The sequence below is a fragment of the Herpailurus yagouaroundi genome, unplaced genomic scaffold (assembly GCF_014898765.1).
Source record: "Herpailurus yagouaroundi ecotype Mexico unplaced genomic scaffold, PumYag 140, whole genome shotgun sequence".
In the NCBI taxonomy this organism is placed as follows: domain Eukaryota; kingdom Metazoa; phylum Chordata; class Mammalia; order Carnivora; family Felidae; genus Herpailurus; species Herpailurus yagouaroundi.
Window position 1 is genome coordinate 89,323,398 of NW_024412395.1, and position 20,225 is coordinate 89,343,622.

General features: G+C 35.3%; 1 protein-coding gene across 6 annotated transcripts in view; it reads right to left on the minus strand.

Annotated features, from left to right (window-relative positions):
- ERBB4 (erb-b2 receptor tyrosine kinase 4) overlaps positions 1-20,225 on the minus strand; it is a 1,166,318-nt gene that overhangs the window by 153,784 nt on the left and 992,309 nt on the right. The gene's annotated exons all lie outside the window — the stretch shown is intronic.

The window sequence follows — 20,225 nt, forward strand, 5'->3', positions numbered from 1 at the left end:
TCAAATTGGCCTTCCTGTCATTTTGGCCTTTGGCCTTTTTTTTCCACGAAATTTTGAATGACAGAATAATCTAACTCCCTAAGTTACAAATCTTCAAAATTGTAAAGACAATTATTGTATCCCTTATTGGGATGTCTTTCCTAAGCTATAAAATTCCCCACGTGTTTCCCAGATGGTGTGATTCTCTGACTATTCACCGTCTAGTTTCATTATACCTAAATTTGACCCAGAAATAAGCATAGTATTAACATATGCAATCTGTACAAGACCAGCAAACACTCTTATTCTGGACACTGCATATTTGTTAAGGAGGGACAATGTGAAATAGTGTTTTGAAGTCCCACAACAAATTACTCCTGACAAAAGATTCTTTATCTAGGTTTCTTGGAACCTGTGGTATATATAGATGTAATATCCAGAGAATCCGTGATCGCTATGTATTCAATGTGAATACGAATACGTGTATGTTTTAAGGCATAAAACATACGACTTACTTTAGATTATTTTGAGCTCATGACTCCCATGCATTTAAGAACCATTGACTCTTTAATATGCATTCCTATTGAACTAGTTCTCCTCATACTGTGTGCACTGACTCTATGAAGCAAAGTATAAGAATTTGAATTTTAGGGGCACCTAGGTGGCTCAGTCGGTTAAGCGTTTGACTTCAGCTCAGGTCATGATGTCGCAGTCCATGAGTTTGAGCCCTGCGCCGGGCTCTGTGCTGACGGCTCAGAGCCTGGAGCCTGCTTCTGATTCTGTGTCTCCCACTCTCTCTGCCCCTTCTCACTCACACTCTGCCTCTCTCACTCTCGAAAAATGAATAAATGTTAAAAAAAAAAAAAGGAATTTGAAATTTATTTTCACTTACCAACATACAAACTGCAGATACATGGAATACTTGATTTCGTCATCTGAAAAGTAATCAATCTATGCCAGCTTTATCTAATTCATAGCATAATTTATGTCTTCACCCAGGTAATCAATAAAACATTTGACCTAATGGGGCTATGAATAAAATTCTGTGAAACACTACCACAGTCATCCAGGTTGATGTTGGTATATAAATCAAAGATATTTGGTAAGGTTATTCTTAACAAGTCAGCATCAAAAAAATCTTAAATGCACCACAATTTTTCATTCTCCTATCAACTGTAAAAACTTTGCAAATGCCTTGCCCAGATAAGAGATATGTTGTCTATAGAACTTTTTGATCCACCCATATAATACCTGTGGTTCTGATTTGTTTTAAATGAGCACATGTGAGTCTGATCACTCTTTCCTTACATAAGGAAAGTCAGAACCATCAGTTTAATAACTCATGACTTCGATATGGTTTGCCTTCATAGTCTGCATTAGAAAAAAAATTTAAAAGTCATTCACACACTTAAAGCTTTCTGGCTCCTTTCCTGCTTTCTCTAATACTCCAGGAATTCTGGTTAAAGATCTAGGAGCACACTACAAATCTTTGGAATATAATTCACCTGAAGTCATTTAACGGACTAAGTATCAATCTATTTCAATGGCTTATTCATACGCCTCTTCTAACCTTCCCAGTGTGAAGATGATCCTCCATAAGACAGAGGCAGCACTAACAGGAAATGCTTTCCATTGCTAGTTGCACATTACACAGCCTCAACTCAGTTTGCACTGTAGCCTTTGTGCAAATGTTATTTTCAAGTTTGTGCCAGGCTTCATCACTTGACCTTGATTTTATATGCTGTTTTCTTGTACATGTCCTTGATACACCAATAAGTCATGCAAAATGCCTGTGAAGTCCCAGTCTGGTAAGTCTTGGCAATATTGCTGACATCAAATTTACAGCCTTGTATTAACAATTCAAGCTCATTTTGCTCATTATCCATTCTCTAAGTATTATTATGAAGATATCGGTCCCCATAAATATTGTCTGTGACCTACCTGCTTCTATATATATGTATGTATGTGTATGTATTTATATATATGTATAGATATTTATATACATATATATGTGTGTATATATATATATATATATATATATATATATATATATAACAGTATGTATTCACTATGTACTTATTCTGGGCACCTGCTCTGTAATAAATTTTGGCCTGGCTGGTTAGGAAACAAACATGAACCATACATAGTATCTATTCTTTAAGACTCATAGAGAAGAAAAATATGTACAAGTAACTACATTGCAATGGAATACATGAAATAGATGTTTTAGTCCTATGACAATATCCAGGAGAGGGCAAACATCTGGTGGGAGCAGAGAAGGAACTGGATAATGTGTAAGGACAGGATGGCATTTAAATTTCAAGTCCTGAATAGCATCTCTAGAGGATGATCCCCCCCAAAAGATATTAAGCAAAGGGAATTGCAAGAGGTCAGACTGATGAATGTTTCAGAGAGGTTAAGATAAGAACTAGAAAATTATCTTTGGATTTGGTCACTGATTATTTCTAAGAGAGCAATTTAATTCTCTGGCTAGATAAATGAAAAGTATTTTTTTAATTTTTGTGTGTGTATTGTTTTGTTTTTCCACTGCTGAATTATTAGGACATGAGAAATTGTATACAGTGTTATAGTGGGCAATGCTACTATATAGTAGCATAATAGCATATACTGATATAGTTTAAGTGAGCTTTGAATCCTAAACAGGATCTCTAGAGAATAATTTTTTCCAAAATATTTGAGCATCTTTCTCATGGTTATTCTTTTAAATCTATACATATATGTATTTAAATATATGTATTATTTATTATTCATATACATAATATATATTATTCATTAATTATTGTTATATATATACTCATTTCTGGAAGGAAAGGGCCACTTTCTGCCTCTTTTTTTGTGATTATGTTTAAGAAACTGGTACACTTGCATTTCTCTTTGGGGAGTGTGGTGAGTGCAATGTAATATTTTTCTAAATACCCTTTAATCAAATAAGGGAATTTCCAGGCAAATGCATTTTGCTTGGTTCTCAAAAGATATAGGCTACTTACTCATCAAGACCCCAGGGTTTGATGAGCCATATGTTTTTAAAGAGATTAAAATCTGCTCTTGGATTCCATCTATATAGTTAACTATTCACTTCCAACATCCTTCTTTCTTTTCAAAATAAAATGATAAGAAGAAATCTGTCTTTTGTGTATTTTCCTATTCAAGAGTTCAAGTCCTAGTCCTGGAGATACAGCTCTGTTATTTTAACAGTATTATTTTTTCCACCATGACATACAGTTAAGTTTGGTTGCTTTGACTGGTCTTCTCAGAAAGACACCCTGCCACTAAATATTCTTTCCATATCTGTGTAGCTGCCTCTGTATTCCTTAGCAAGAGTTAAATGAGTACCACAACTCAATCCTGGGGAAGACACTGTTGCAAATGGTTGTGTGAATCCATGGCATGGAAGATGTTCTTCTTCATCAGGCCTTTATCCAATGCAGTAAGTACTCATGCTGATAGCTGTTACAATTCCAATGGTGCATATTATCTTCTTTGTCTTTCCACACTAGTTTCTTTATCAGTAAGATCATTGCAAAGCTCATCTAGTTCTCACTAAGTAGGAGGCATCATTAAGATCTTACTATCCAGCAGACTTTGTACTAAACTAAATTCTTTACATATTTTAACTGACCTATGAGTTAACATTCACAACTCTACCAAGTACTTCTGTTAGCACCATTTTACAAACGAGGAGCCTGAATTTTAGAAAGATTACCTGAACCAAAGTTAATTGGTGGAGGGAGGGTCCACACTTTTTTATATTGATATTGGTCCCATTACTTAGATTATGTTGATTTTCTGGATTTCTTCTTAAAGTATAGCTTTCATTCCACTTCATTCTCTTTAATAAACTGGAGCATAGAAAGTATTCCCCAAGCCCTTTACTCTCACCTCAGTAAGGGAGATCAGCATATATTTATAGCACATATAATTGGTGAATGCCTTAGGCAGAAAGACAAACATAGCATATGGCCTGCAGGTTGCTAGAATAGCTCCCCCAGTGCCTGACTGCTGGGGCATCAAAATGAAGCAGTGCTTTGTGGCTTCCCCTAGACACTATTCTCTAAAACAGTCAAGGAAAAATACCTCTTTGCTCTGGGATGCTGGCTGTGACACATTAGAATGGAAGAGAAGGGAGTAGGCACTCCTTGGATCCTGACTTCCTCCCAATCTTTCCATTCCTTTCTCCTTTCCCAGTTAGTCTGACTCCATCCCCATGTAACTGTGATTTGTAGGACTTGGTGAAGCTCTTTTTGTGGCTCTATCATATTTCTATGCCTTTGGGGACAAATATTAACTAAATGTTTTGTGCTAATTTGGGTGACTATACTACTAAGTACTCAATATGACATGTAAGCCAAGGTGGGAAGGTTATCAGGTGAATAAGCTGTGCATCGGTGCTTCTAACAAGGAGAGAGACAGAGACAGAGAGAGAGACAGAGACACAGATAGGGAAACAGAGAGAGGTATTATTATGCCAGGGGACACAGCAAATTTTAACAGTCTATGTTGAAAGTTTGCTAAACTCTGAAAATTAGAGGTAAACTAGTGTATTTGCCATTTATTTAGGGATAGTAATTAAAAATAATTTTACTAAATATAATCATTCATTTTTTCATCAAGTAAATGTAGGAGCCTCTTGTTCTCCTGCTCTTAATGCCCACAGATATTGCCTTTGTTTAGATCCTCATTTATTTCTCAAGCAGATGTTTAAATAGCCTCCTAAGGGTTGTCCCTGATGCCCTTTGTTTAGATGTTTGCAGTTTGGGACCTGGTTAGAAAGAAACTAGCAAAAGATCTTAAATGCCCATATTTCAATGGCAACTTCCCTTCTTACCTCTGTGTGATTTAGATTAACACCTTGAATTTGCTTTCATAATTTGAATATAAAGAATTTGAATCCGGCTTTTATACCTGCCAGTGATGTACATGTAAAGACACTTCGTTATGACCAGTATGAGTCTAATGATTCCACACCTATTCCCTCTATGCTCTAGGACATGTTTGCTAAGATATAGATAAAACTTAACAGAATGACATCGCTACATTTATATATTGGTGAAAATAGAAAACAAGTCAGAGGTTGTCCTGAAAATTTCTATTTTAAATTTTATTCCATCTACTTTAGGGAATTGGGAACATTATTTGATAGCTTTGACTAAGAATGGCCAAGGTAGTAAAACTTCTATCTAGGTTTCTCCATTGTACTTAAATACAGGTTCCCCCTTTACATACACAAGAATGTGTTTTCAAGTGCTTTAGAATTATTAATGAACTGAACTCCCTCAGAAGTGACTCCTTTTAAATCCTGAAATCACAATTCTTTGAAGATATAAAGTACACTTAATTTAACTGCCTTATCTCACCCAAAGTAGAAGTTTTTTTAAATTCATTCAGTCCCAACAGGGAAGAACACCCAGGTAGTACTTTCCTGTTAAATACCTCTTGTTCAGAGAGGTAGAAAAGCAAACTGACAGTATAAGGAATCCATATTTTTTTTCCCCTGCCAGCGTTATATGTATTTGGGGGCTAGAAAAATTTAGAACTTCCAATATAGCAATTTCTGTTGACAAGAAATTTAATTAAGTTGCGATGGAGTTGCTTTGCTGATAAAATTCCTGATTCTGGTAGTCCATCCAATGTTTTAACAGTTTATAAATTGATTATCAACCTTTCTTAGACTCACCAGGAGGGTAAACAAAACAAAACAAAAACACAACACTATCTCCAATGGCAGCAACATCAGTAGCTTTGAGAATACTTTTTCTGTGGGCTGCATTTTCAATCTTTATTGTGATTCTCCCTTGCCTACAATCCAATTTCTTTCAGACCCATATGGTGCCAATTTCTTGAAAGCTTATTGTAGTAATATTAAAAATCTCAATTTAAATATCAAATAAGCCCCCAAATCATAAGGAAATAAATCCATGTGGGCTCACAAAATTTCCCCTTCAGGCTTTGTGATTCTAGTTATTTGTTTCTTTGTTTCTTATGAGGAACAAATTGTTTTTAATGTTGCATTTTATAAAGGATTTAAAATGTGTGGGTGTCCCCAAAAGTATTTGATTTTTGTGACACTTTTTAAAACAATCATAACTTGAAAAATCTCAATATTTGAGCGATGATAATAAAAATTGCTTTGGGCTAAAACTCTGTATTCTGTATCACAGTCCACAGGAAAATTTTACAGCTAAGTAATAAACCTGGAAAATATAGGTTTATAATGGAAATGTTGACAGACTCTAGCAGGCACTGTTGTAATATCTTGAATCAGATTTAAAAGAAGTTTTCAATAACGTCTTTCCAAGCCAATCTTTTGGGGAATGCAAGTTAAAACATTTTTTTTCCCTACTACCTCAGTGACTGATAAAAATGTGAGGAATTTGTGGCCAGATACCCCAGGGCACCTGTGAAAAAGACAATGGGCATTTGTAACTGGACAATAAGCATGGGGAGATTACTATAAGAAATTACACTTAAAATCTCACTCCACAGAGACGTTTTGACATAATGATAGTCCATAGATTCATAAGGATCATACTGGCATGTTCTCAGGTAAAGGTAGCAATGGAATAAACTATCAGCCCACTTAATTATGTTTTAATAGAAAAATTTTATTGGAGGATAAGAATAGGAGTAACTGCAAAGATGGTGATTCTAGAAGTAATCAAGTCATTTTATTGATAGACACAGGAGTGCTCTCCCACATTTGCCATAAAATTAAGGTATAAGTTACCTAACACAGGTGAATTTGTATACTTTAAATTTTACTGTTTATGACAGGAAATAAGAAATATTTCCTTCAGTTATCTAAACAAGATGGAAAACTAGTTAGGCATGGGTACTATCAGTTTGAGGTCACTACCTGTCCCTGTCCCTAGAGTTGTACAATACAGTGGCCCTGAGAGAAGCAGTATGAGGAAATGCTTAGGTCAGGCTGAGAGCAGACTATGCCAGAATCACACCTTCTTTGCCCATTAGCTACATGACCTTGAACAAGTTATGTAACCTCTAAGTCTCACTGTTTTCATGTAAAATGGGAATAATATGGACAATAAAAAGAGTGATAATAACGCTAGCTAACATTATTGATTGTTATTCTATTGTTACTGCTGTGAACTGCCAATCTACGTGAAACCAAACTGTGGCAAAACAACCTGTTCTACAAAAGATCCAATCACCTCCAGTCAAGGTTGGTTGCATACCAAGACAGGGGGCAATTCATGAAAATTTCACAACCCCACTAGGAAGGGACTTTGGCTGTACACTCTTGCTTTAGAGATTGCCATATATTCCTCCAGTCTGGAGTAGAAACTGAGTCACTGATGTTCTGACTTGGTGCATTAAATCCTTAAAGAAATAGCCATCTGATTTTTTTTAATTTTAATGTTTATTTTCTCTTGAGAGAGAGTGGGGAGGGGCACAGAGAGGGGGCACAGCTGCACAAGCTGTGAGCCCAGAGCCCAAGGTGGGGCTTGAGCTCAGGACTGTGAGATCATGACCTGAGCTGAAATCAAGAGTCGGCTGCTTAACTGACTGAGGCACCTAGGCTCCCCTAGCCATCTGAAATTTTTAAAGCAACACATAAACCAGCACCCAGATTAAGAACAGTGCTGCTATCACAAAAGCTACTCTGACCCATGTTAGTTATATTTTTATGGAATTCTTTAACCTTATATATGAATTAGCTAAAGGATATCATTTTATTTAGCACTTAATGTATCATTGGTAAAAGCTTTCTAAACTCTACTTCATTTTAGCATTACAACTTTGACAGTTTAATACATGATAGAAATAAGATGAAATTATGGGCGAATCATTCATTTTGTTTTAAAAAAAAACAATTCTAATTTTAAAGCTCAAGTCAGTCTTACATTTAATCTACAAGAGACTTCATAACAAAACTGTTGGTCTAAGCCTTATATACTACACTTTCTAAAAGAGCAGCCCCAATTAGTAAACTGTATTCATGGTAATGTACTTGCTTGGGGCGATAATCATCAGAGTCCCTAGTTCTGGTCCCTGCCAGTGAAAGTGCACCAGGAGTGGGTGATGTAGTATTGTAATTATACAATTAGCCTTGTCAAGGCATGCAGCATTGGGAATAGCAAGATCCTGAAGCTTAAAATGTGGCTAGCTGATATATGACTGTCATTAAGCTCATCCTTTGTTCACTTTGTGATGGGGTAGATACTGAGCTTAGGAAAAGGATTCTTAATGAAGGATAAAATCTTTGACCTGTAGCCATTCTTTTTCATGTGCTCATAACCACTCACCTCACCCTTCCTGTCCCCAACTGCACATGTATTCTGTTCCACTCTCACCTTAGCCGGATGAAAAATGACAAACATCTGCCAACAAGCTCTATTTAATCAATCAAATTTAGATGATATAAAGTGAAATTTTGTACAAATAGTGCTTAACCTATTACTTCTAATCATGACAATAATGGATCTCCCCACTCAACGCTCCTTTCCATATATACATACTAAATTGGATATTGTGAAATCTTGACTACATAGAATTAATCTATATTTAAAATATAAATTCCTCACTAATACATTTATATTCAAGTTATTAAAATATCAGCTCTATGTAATACATGTATATGTGTGTATTTATGTTTTTATACACACACAGATACAATATCATACAAGGTGTGTATATTTATTTCATTGCGTATAATACTAAATAGAATAATTCAAAATTTTGAACTTCCTCAGAAGATAGAAAAATCAGCATAAAGCCTTAACTGCTTTCTCTCATTTAGTCTGTCTTCATTATTAACCTAATTTTCTTCTCTTCTGGCTCCATGCCCTCTGGGTTTGATTGAGCTATCTTTCTTCTGTAGCCAGTGACCTGCTAAACCACTTTCCTATGGTAATTAGCAGGTGCGGAAGTAGGAGTGTAGATGTTCCCTCTAAGTAATTGCAAGAGGATCTAACACTACAATTTGATTGCTGGGTCCCTCCTAGGTCAAAAACTACACAGAACTCAGTTCCTCTTTATAGTCACTGTTCTAGAATTTATATGTGCCAATCTATAGAGGATATCCTTTGAAGTAATGCTAGAGGTAATATTAATGCTAGAGTCAGACTCAGCGTTCAGAGTATTATATATCCATTGCAATGTACTAAACATAGTGATTTTAAAAAAATGTTTGAAAAAATAAATCATTATTACAAATATAGATCACAGCAAGACTTAAGTACAATTAAAAGCAAAGAACTAGGAGGTTTGTGTGGGTTACAAAGGGATGGCACAGGTCATCAAATAGTTCTATATCTTGATTGTAGTCATGGTACAATGAATCAACACGTGATAAACTTGCTTAGATCTACACATGCTCACAGGGTTCATGTAAAACTGGAAATATCTAAACAAGCTCTGTGGGTTGTACCTATGTCAAATTTCTAGTTGCAATATTGTGCTAGAGTTACACAAGATGCTATTGGAAATTGGGTGAAGGACACATGGAAATGCACTTTAATTTTTTTTTGTAACTTTCTATGAATCTACAATTATTTCAAAATAAAAAGTGGGGCTTTTGTCAGTTTTTTGTTTGTTTGTTTTTTTATTTAATGCTATTTGGAGAAAGAATTGGGCAGGTGTAGAGGAAGTAAATTTTTGTTTTGCCTTCAGTCTCAATATGCTTTTTTTTTTTTTTCTGTTTCCAGCCAAACCATTTGACTTCATCCTTTGTCTCCTCCATGTGCAGCAAAAGACAAATCATATCTCTCTAAATTACTGTAAGCATCTTGAAATCTGGGGGGAGGGTGATGGCATTACATGCATACATCTACAAGATCATGAATATATATCACAACTTCCTTAGAGCAATGTTATAACACCCCTCTAAGGCAACAGTTTTAGAAACAAAAGCCACAGGGAGCCATAAAGTAGACACCCAGTCCTGCTACTTTGATTCTCCATTTGAGAAAATCACTGTGCTCCTAAAAGCTACTACAATACCAAGCTTCACAGAGTCATGACTAATAGATGTAATTGCTAACACTTTACACACATGAAGTACAATTTAATCCATTTGGGTTGGATAGCTTTCACTTTTCTGTCAAAAAAAAGTACCAGCCAATGCATACATTTACAGTCAAGAAATTAAGTTCTTTACTTTCTGGATGTGTATGGTAGCTGAATGAAAACCTCTGCCATTTATAGAATGGAGTAACTTCCAAGCTGAATTAGAGTTGCTCAGCATGCCAAACAAAGCCACAGGCAAAGCAAAAGGGAAACTTGCTATTTTATAGGTTCGACAAGAAACAACCTACATGACTCCTTCTCTAAGTGAGAGGCCTTCATATTTCATGCAAACCCCGGGAAACAATTAAGGCCTCATTGCAATTCTGGGACCTGTGTTCTAGAAACTGCATCAATAAACTTCATTTTCATCTAGCACATTCGAGATTCTCTCTTATCCCTTACTACCCCTTTTCTATCGCCCTCCTTTAAGGCAATGAGAATTTGGCACATAAATAAAAAGCATGAGGTCGTTTCCTGGAGGGGATAAACACAATTCAAATTCAGCCAGGTGCTTTATCACCAATTTGGGAGGTTGCAATGTTATTAGACATTCTGATATAAAGATGGAGAGGGAAAACTATCGTTGGAAAAGAGAGATTAGAAAAAAAAAAAAACTTAGATGGTAAACTGAAAGCATAAAAGCACATAGAAGTAAAAATCTAGCTGGCTCTCATTTAATATTCTATAGGGGGCAAAAGTCCATAGCATCATTTAAAAATATCACAAAAAATATATAATTTTTAGACTAACTCTCTAATACGGTAGTAGTGATTTTCACTGAAATTGTAAACACAGAGTCCACAAATCATACAGAGCGAAGGAAAGGGGTGCTCGCCTGCCAGCTGATGTAGGCTGGGGGATCTATAGATTCAGATCAGGATATATATAGATATCTATATATCTATAGATATAGATATATGTATCTATATCTATAGATATATAGATATACAGATCTATATCTATAGATATATAGATTCAGATCTATAGATATCTATAGATATATAGATCTATATCTATAGATATATAGATTCAGATCTATAGATATCTATAGATATATAGATATATAGATTCAGATCATGGCTTTATTACTATGAAAAATTATGTCCTCAAACAAACTCTGTCACCTGTTTATGCTTCTCCATCTTCAACACAAGCTCATCAGATAGATGGTTTTAAAGCTAGCCTCTGTGAAGACCACGGGAGACTCATGGTCTCAAGGAGCCCTCTCAATTCCATCTGCTGCTGTAGTTACGCTTTGGTTTTATTTGTTTAGATTTTCAAGTAAGATTTCACTTGAAATAATTGCATTCTTTAATTTTTTTTTTTAATCACTGAACCAGATAATCTTTCAGGGCTCCTTGCTATGACATAATTTCAACAAATTCTGATATTAATTTTTTTTTAAAGATTCACCACCTCCACACAGTAACTCTTCTGGGCTGGATCCTTTCCATGCAATTTTTCTATTGCTTTCTTTTATTTTTGTATACACAGCAAATTAAGATACCAGTTTGTGTTTTGTACATGCTTCTTTAGAATAAATAGGAAAACCTCTATTTCTAATTTGGGCTCTTCATCTTTTAAAAACATTTTTTTAAGGTGTTATTATCCATATTTGAGAGCGAGGAAGACAGAGAATGAGCAGGGGAGGGGCAGAGAGAGAATTTGAAGCAGGCTCCAAGCTCTCAGCACAGAACCCGATGCAGAGTTCAAACCGAAGTCTGATGCTTAACTGACTGAGTCACCCAGGCGCCTGGGGCTATTCATCTTAAAGGAGTTTTTGCATTACAGGACCTAATATTACAATTCCAAGACAGCAGCACCCAGGAAAAAGTCTGTATTGGTTTTGTTGTTTGAGAAATTGACATTTCTTTCTTTTCTTTTTTGAATTTTTTTTAACGTTTATTTATTATTGAGAGACAGAGAGACACAGAGCGTGAGCAGGGGAGGGGTAGAGAGAGGGGGAGACACAGAATCTGAAATAGGCTCCAGGCTCTGAGCTGTCAGGACAGAACCCAACACGGGGCTCAAACTCACAAACTGTGAGATCATGATCTGAGCCGAAGTTGGTCGCCCAACCAACTGAGCCACCCAGGCGCCCCTGACTTATTTCTATCTAGCTGTGGAGATGGGGTGGCATGTGGATAAGGTTGAAGACAACAACCTAGAGAAAAATGGTTAGGTTTTCCAAGACCAACAAGAAAAGAAGGTATCATGGTGACAATTTCAGAAGAGAGCTTAAAGTGAGGTGGGGGGAGGTTATGCTCCTACTCTCAGTCTGTACTCACAGAGATGCTAGGCTTCTCATGAGATGATATGTGGATGGATGCTGAGGACCTGGGGGACTGAACAGAATGAGGTAGAGATTTGTACAGACATAGCCAGTTGGCTTGATAGAGGAAGAGAGTTCTGTGAAGCAGAGTTCAATCTTTTTAGTCACCCTATCAGCCCTGTCTAGATCAGCTGACAGCGTGCCAACCCCCCAATAGGTCAATGAGTCCAGCCAAGATCCTAGACCCACCCAGCAGACCTAAACTCATGAGAAATAAACAATTAAGTTATGTGCCAAATAAAAGAGAAAGAAAAAGGACGCCTGGGTGGCTCAGTCGGTTAAGTGTCCAACTATTGATTTTGGTTCAGGTCATGATCTCACAGTTCACTAGATTGAGCCCCATGTTGGGCTCTGCCTTCACAGAGCGGAGCCTGCTTGAGATTCTCTCTCTTCCTCTCTCTCTGCCCCTGCCCACTTGTGTCCATGTTTGTGCTATCTGTCTCAAAATAAATAAACTTTAAAAAATAAAAGAGGGGCGCCTGGGTGGCGCAGTCGGTTAAGTGTCCGACTTCAGCCAGGTCACGATCTCGCGGTCCGTGAGTTCGAGCCCCGCGTCAGACTCTGGGCTGATGGCTCAGAGCCTGGAGCCTGTTTCTGATTCTGTGTCTCCCTCTCTCTCTGCCCCTCCCCCGTTCATGCTCTGTCTCTCTCTGTCGCAAAAATAAATAAACGTTGAAAAAAAAATAAAAAAAAAATAAAAAAATAAAAGAGAGAGAAAGAAAATGATTTGGAGGCCATTATGACTATGCAGAGATTGGAGAGCTCAGCTTCCATGGAGCTGAACAAGGAACACATTTATGTACCGATTATAAAGGTCAGAAAAGTGAAGACTGCGCCTGTCTGCCAAGAATCATATATGTCTCATCAGATGCTTCAATATCCCTATAAAAATCCTTGTGGGGGCTTCCCAATACATGATTAAAATGGAATTTCTAACCAACTTTGATAGGTGCGCGCCAACCTGGAATAATTTTAATTTAGAAAAAAAATAATGTAATGTTCCTCTAATCTGTTATCGTAGATCAAATTCACTTTCATTTAACATGAGGAAATGATGGACAAACTTCTCTGGGGCACGTTTGTATTTTGTCCTGGAAAAAATATTTCAAATGAACTCTTTAATTGTGCAAAATATAGCAATCTTCTGAAATGGATGGTCTTGAGAGCACTGCTCTATGTGATTTAAGAAAACAAAAACAAACCAACAACAACAACAACAACAAAAAACAATGTCAATATTTATTGAGGGATACTATGTGTTAGGCAACATATTAATATACTGACACATTTTACTGTTTTATTTAATTGTTATAAACACTCTATGAGCTAAATATTATTATTCTAATGTTTAGATAAGTAAGTTCAGAGAGTTTAAAAAACTTGCCAAAAATTTTACAGTTACAGACTGGTAGTTGTCATTCAAACCTAAATATTTATAAGTCCAAAATCCATTTTCCTTAACCATTATAACCATAGTAGGGTCTCAAAGGAAATTTTCAATATTCATGAGTACAATACTAAATGAGTACAAATGATAAAAGAATATAATAAATGCGTACAAATGAATAAAGAAATACATATATTCCTGTTCTGTAAAAACTTCTGATTTTTCAGATTAATATCAGTTTCTCCTATTTATTGATTAATTTAAATTTTAAAAACATAGGTTTGCTTCATTTTATGCAGACACAAGTATTCTCATTTAGCAAAATGGAAAATGGGTCTCCAGGTTCTCACAACTATGATTCAGAATTTAAACCCAGATTGTATTTCTCTACGGTTCATGTTCTTTCTGTTATACTATGCTGTCTTTCTGTAAAAGCCATGTCTAAATTAATTTTGATGCTAATAAATATTAAATAATGTATAATTTTTAAATATTATAATAACTTTTTAAGCACTAAAGCTTCAGTAGTAAATGTGCAAAGTCAATCTACGATCTTATTTAACCTCACAACAGCTGGACAAATGGAGGCTGTTGCCCATTTTATAGATGAGGAAACAGATTTAGACACAGTAAGGAACTTGCCTAAGTCATACAGATGATAAGTGGTAGAACTAAAAGAGGAGCACAACACTACTTCCTTCTAAATTCTTCCCTAAACTACCAATGGATGGCACCGTTTCTCATCTCTCACCATACGAGGTGATGTTTTTTGTCTACTTGGTTTTTGTATCTACCTTCCCCAAGAGAATATAAAAGTCATGACAGAGGGGCTTATAGTTGTTGCTCTTGCTTGAAACCTCTGATCTTGGGATGGTAACTACTACATCATAACTTGATATTATGTTAAATGAATAAATAAATGAATCTTTCCTAAAGACCACAGATATTCTCCCTTGTGATTTAAATCTCAAATGTCTAATGAAAACATAGATCTAAACAATAGACAGAGACCTTGAAAATATTCACTTATCAGGCTGCTTCTTTAGTGGGGAAAAATTGAATGATGTACCTTCATGAGATAATCAATGACTTGGACATTATTTTTCATCCTTGGACTAGTTTGCAACATGACCCTGGGAAAGTCACTGAAGGTATATACTCTGAATAAACTTTTACCATTGACTCAGATTCATGCTACTGTACTTCTCTAAAGATCTACTGATAATTTATTAGAATATATAATGCATTTAAAGTTATATAATAGCAGTAAAAATGATATATTAAATAAGATATAAGATGTAAATGTAAATTATTAAGAAGATAAATACGTAGGCTGTCCTTATCTTTCTCAAAATGTGGCTATATGACTAGAAAAAAATAATCTCTATTTTCATTTAAACTGGGAATTGTTATTAAATGAGGTTTGGCTATGCCACTACCACCATGGCTTCTAATTCTAATATGTCCCTTCTACCCCATCTTTGTAAAATATAATAATTTTGCTATGTCAAAACATACCTTCCAAATCTATTCATTCAATTGACATGCACAAACTTCTAAAAAGTGTAAAAAGTCATAATTATATTATTAAATATAATAAGTACCAATTATCTTTCCTAGAAGGTTAGTAGTGTTCTGTTTCTTCTCTAGACTATTTACTATTTCAAAATTTTATATATTAGTATATATATATATATATATATATATACTACATTTATATAATATATACAATACACATATATAATGTATACATGTATAGTGACTGAGGTCGTATCTACATATAGACTTTGGCCTTGACCACAAACAAAGCAGAAATTTTGGTGCCCAGTTCATGCATTTAACTGACATCAGACATTCAGATTTGAATCTAATTTAATTCGTAAAGAGAAAATGGCTGGATCCAATGGTAAAATTACAGTTTTCCTATCACTCTGTGTAGCTACTGTGAGCAGAAAAATGGAAAAGAGGAAAGAAAGAAAGAAAATGAAGATTCTGCTCATGTAACACATTCAAGCCCGAAGACTTTGTATCTGTGTGTGGAAGAGGAATTAATTTCTTAACACAGAAATCTACTCTTTTCCATCATTGTGAACTGTTTTTGAACTGAGAGAGGTTCTTCTCTCCACTTTGTGCCTCACACTAACCCCTACTCTGGCACGAAGTATAAATTAAACTAAGGTACACAGATACTTTTTAATGGCCACAAAAAGTCAGGTTTCACAGTAGAATTCTCATTAGCTTCAAACAGGAATATGATATGACACGAAAAGTAAATCAGGGATAAAGTAGAGTGTGAAATTTAAAAAAACCCTACAGTTTAATTAAGAAAATATATTAAATTAACCTAAAATTATACTGACCTTTAAATGATACAGTGTTCTTCAAAAACATAAATGCTGGAATCAACCTATTTATAAAAATACAACTTAAAGAGTCTTAGAGGCAAAAATCTAAATTATTTTGCTTAAAAATATTAGTTCAATTTTTTATTCTTTAAAATATTGAGTGACTTTTATTTCTATTTTCTTTCAGAAGAATTTTAAGGATGGTACAATTTATGAATTAATCAGGCAATGAATTATCTTGTAGTTTATAGTGGACCACTGACATGTGTTTTTAGAATTATCTCTTTAACTAGTTTCAGTGGTAAACTACTGAAAAAAAAAGCCCTTGAGACCCTACATCTGAATTGAACTGAAATTTAGAACACAGTAGCAACATCAACAAAAATATTTCAAATAAGCTTTTCCTTAGAAAGTAGTCAGGAGCTAAAATTTGTGCAGCAACAGGAAGTCAAACCAATGTTAACCTTTTCTAGCTTGAGATTGAAAAGTTAGAATTTTCTCTTTATTCCTCTTCAATAACGGACTATCTTATTCAAAATACCCCAAAACTCAACTCTTTGCCAGTTCCCTGATAGTTTCCCATGTTTTCAATGTTACCAATAATCCAATTTTCTAACATGAAAATTAGAGGTCACAATAACAGCAAATACAGCACAGCATCTTAGGAATCTGTGCAAGAAAACACACAAGGATAGGGGACTCAGGTCCTTTTTTCCAAAAATAAGAAATACTAAATATTAAACATAGGATTCTCTCCTCCTATCCCCAGCATCATCTAAGAACAAATGCTAAGTCTTTTATAGCTGATATTCAAAAATAGAGTATTTTTAAAATAACATCATTAAGGTATTCTAACTATGAATGTAAGTGCCTTTCCTTATTGCCTTCATATCAAATATATTCAAAATAACACAGAATGTACATTTTTACTGTATGCTACACAGTGTTTTAAGCAGAGAATATTACCTTATTCTCATAATTACTCCATTAAATAACTACTTTTATTATCCTAATTTTCAGGAGACTCAAGAGATTAACTTATTTAAGGCCACACAGCTGACAAGTGGTGGGTCTGGAAATAGAACCCATTCAGACTGGTTCTAGAGTCTGTATGCTCAACACAGGATAGTGCCAAATTACACATTTTAAATTCCTAATTTTGTGGCTCCTGGATGGCTCAGTCAGTTAAGCGTCCAACCCTTGACTTCTGGCTCAGGCCGTGACTTCACAGTTCATGGGTTTAAGCCCCACATCAGGTCCTGGGCTGAAGGCTCAGAGCCTGTTTGGGATTCTCTCTCTCTCTCTCTCTCTCTCTCTCACTCTGTCTCTGCACCCCCTCCTTATGTGCACTTTCTCTCAAAACAAATGAATAAACTTATTTTTTTTAAATCCTAATTTATAGTGGTACTTGTGATCAGTATCTACACTGCATAATTGTTCACAGAACAGTTGAGCTTGCTTTATCAAAATAACTTATAATTAAAACATTGGTTCAAAAAAATCCCCCAAAGTTGAAAGACTATCTAGTTCTTTCCCAGAAAATGTAACATACATGCTGATGAGAAGGCAATAAAAAAAAATTCTCATGAAGACAATGAAAAGTATTATTCATGATAGAACCTTTTCTTTTATGGGATTAATGATGAGACACCACTGTCTCATGGTGTCAGATGTCTTGCTCCTCGATGCTCTCCATATTCAGAAGTGCTGTTGAGGACAGCAAGCGGCTTTAAGCTGCAGTGGTGTGTATGTGTTTGGAGAGGCAGGTGCTGAATGGCTTAAAGACCTTGCTCAGGCACCAGAGTTCCCTGGTTAGAACACAGGCACTTCAACCTACCGTTTTGTCCATTAGGAGTTAACTTCCCCTATTTTCCTCATCTATAAATTGGGAGGATAATGAGCCATACCTACTAGAGTTTCAGTAAATATTCAATAGCACAATGTGCCTAAAGCATCAAGCAGATGCCAAGTGTGTAAGACATGCTTTATCCACATAGACTCAGTCATTATTGGTGTTACCATGAAGTTCCTTCATTCTAAACTCATATACACTTTTGAGAGTCTGCTAAGCTGTCTTAAAAACTGCTTGCCCAACATGTTAGCAACAAGTATGAAAGAAGGGATTCTCATCATTATTTCTATCCTGGATTCATAAAGCACCAGGAAGGCATATGGTATTATATAAACATTAAATAATAATATATCCTGCTCTGCTTCCAAATTAAATCAAGTTCCAAATACAGCATTTGCAAAGTTAATATGGCTACCTATAAGAGTCAAACAATTTTGGTGTTTAAATTTCTGTCTCCTATGACATAAAGTTTTGCAGAATGACATACCAAAGGAAAAATGGAAAGAAAACTGGGAATAGGGGTAAAATTTGTTAAAATTATTTTCTCCCTTATATACAAAAACACAGATTAGTTGTTCAACTATTTATGTGCTAGCTGTGTGCATTTAATCAAGTAACTTACATTCTCTGCGATTTTATCTGTGAAATGAAAATCATGATACTTACTTCATAGGTTTGTGATGAGACAAATTAATTAATGAATAAAATATAGAGTAGTGGTTTGCACAGATTAAGAGCTGCTTGATGTTAGCTATAATTATTATTTTCCTATGTATTGTTGTATTTTCTACAGGTATGTTATAACACAAATATATATGTTACTTTACAGTTTTACCCCCAACACCCCCAACTTTATCAGTGAAAAAAACAAAGTGGGTATTGAAGTAATTATGATGCTATCTTACTTTCCTGAGCCACTCTTGGTAAGAATTGAAAGCAAAGAAGACAAAGCCTCTAAGTTACTGGAATAACTATTTGTGAAATACTTGTGTTTACTCAGACCATATTACTCATATTTTACAGAAATTTTTAAAACAATTCTCTGTTTTGAGGCTTTCAACCTATACGTAATAAAAACAGATTGCTTTTAAGCACTTCATGTTCTAGGAGCTGAGCCAAGGAAGTTGCATTGGACTATTTTATTTAATCTTTGCAAGCCACTATGAGGAAGTATATTAATTTTTTTATTGCTGTATCTAATTACCACAGATTTAATGGCTTAAAACAATACAAATTTATTTTCTTACAGTTGTGGATGTCAGAAGTCCTGAATCGGTTTGTAAACTGGAATAAAATCAAGATGTGGCAGGCCTGAACATTGTAGGGAGAATCTATTTCCTTTCTAGAGGTAGATCCTATTTCCCAGCACCCTGTCTTCAAAGCACATCACTCCAGCTTTGCTCCCATCTTTATATCTTCACTTACTCTGATCCTTCTGCCTCCCACTTATAAGAATTCTTAGATTACATTGGGCCCACCTTGGTGATCCAGGATAATCTCTTCATCTCAAAATCCTTAATTTAATAATATTCACAATTCCCTTCTAACATGTGAAGTAACATATTCACAGATGCCATGGATGGGATATAACATATTTCAGGGTAGGGAGTTTCAGCCTACCAGAAGTAGATACAATTATGCTCATTTTGCAAATAAGAAAAAAAGGTAGTACGAGAACAAACTGAGGGCTGATGGGGGGGGTGGGAGGGAGGGGAGGGTGGGTGATGGGTATTGAAGAGGGCACCTGTTGGAATGAGCACTGGGTGTTGTATGGAAACCAATTTGACAATAAATTTCATATATTTTTTTAAAAACTGGGTACCATATTATTAATGCAGGTCCTTCAGATCCTAATGCTGTTTCCACTATACAATTGTGCCCCCAAAGTAGAAAAAAAAAAGATGAAGGAAGGGTTCTCTCTTTATGGGTTTTTCCCCATAAAGATTTTTTCAAATTCCTCATGAGTTAAAAGTATTTATTAAATGTTTATTGAATGGCTACTATACCAATTTTCGGTGCTGGGAAGAAATATGAATCAGACTGAGTCAGTAGCTAGGTCATTACAAATTTTCCCATATAGTTAAATACCCAAAACTCTTCACTCTATATTGAGAGTCCCAACCAAATTCAACCACCTAGTCGAAAGCTCCGGTTTCATGTTGTATAAACCTTTGCAATTTGCCATGTCTGGAATTGAACTCTCAAATTTTTTTCTACAATTATGTTCAAATATCAGCCTTCACCAGCTCAGGAAAGAGCACCACTATACACCCCAACAACTTA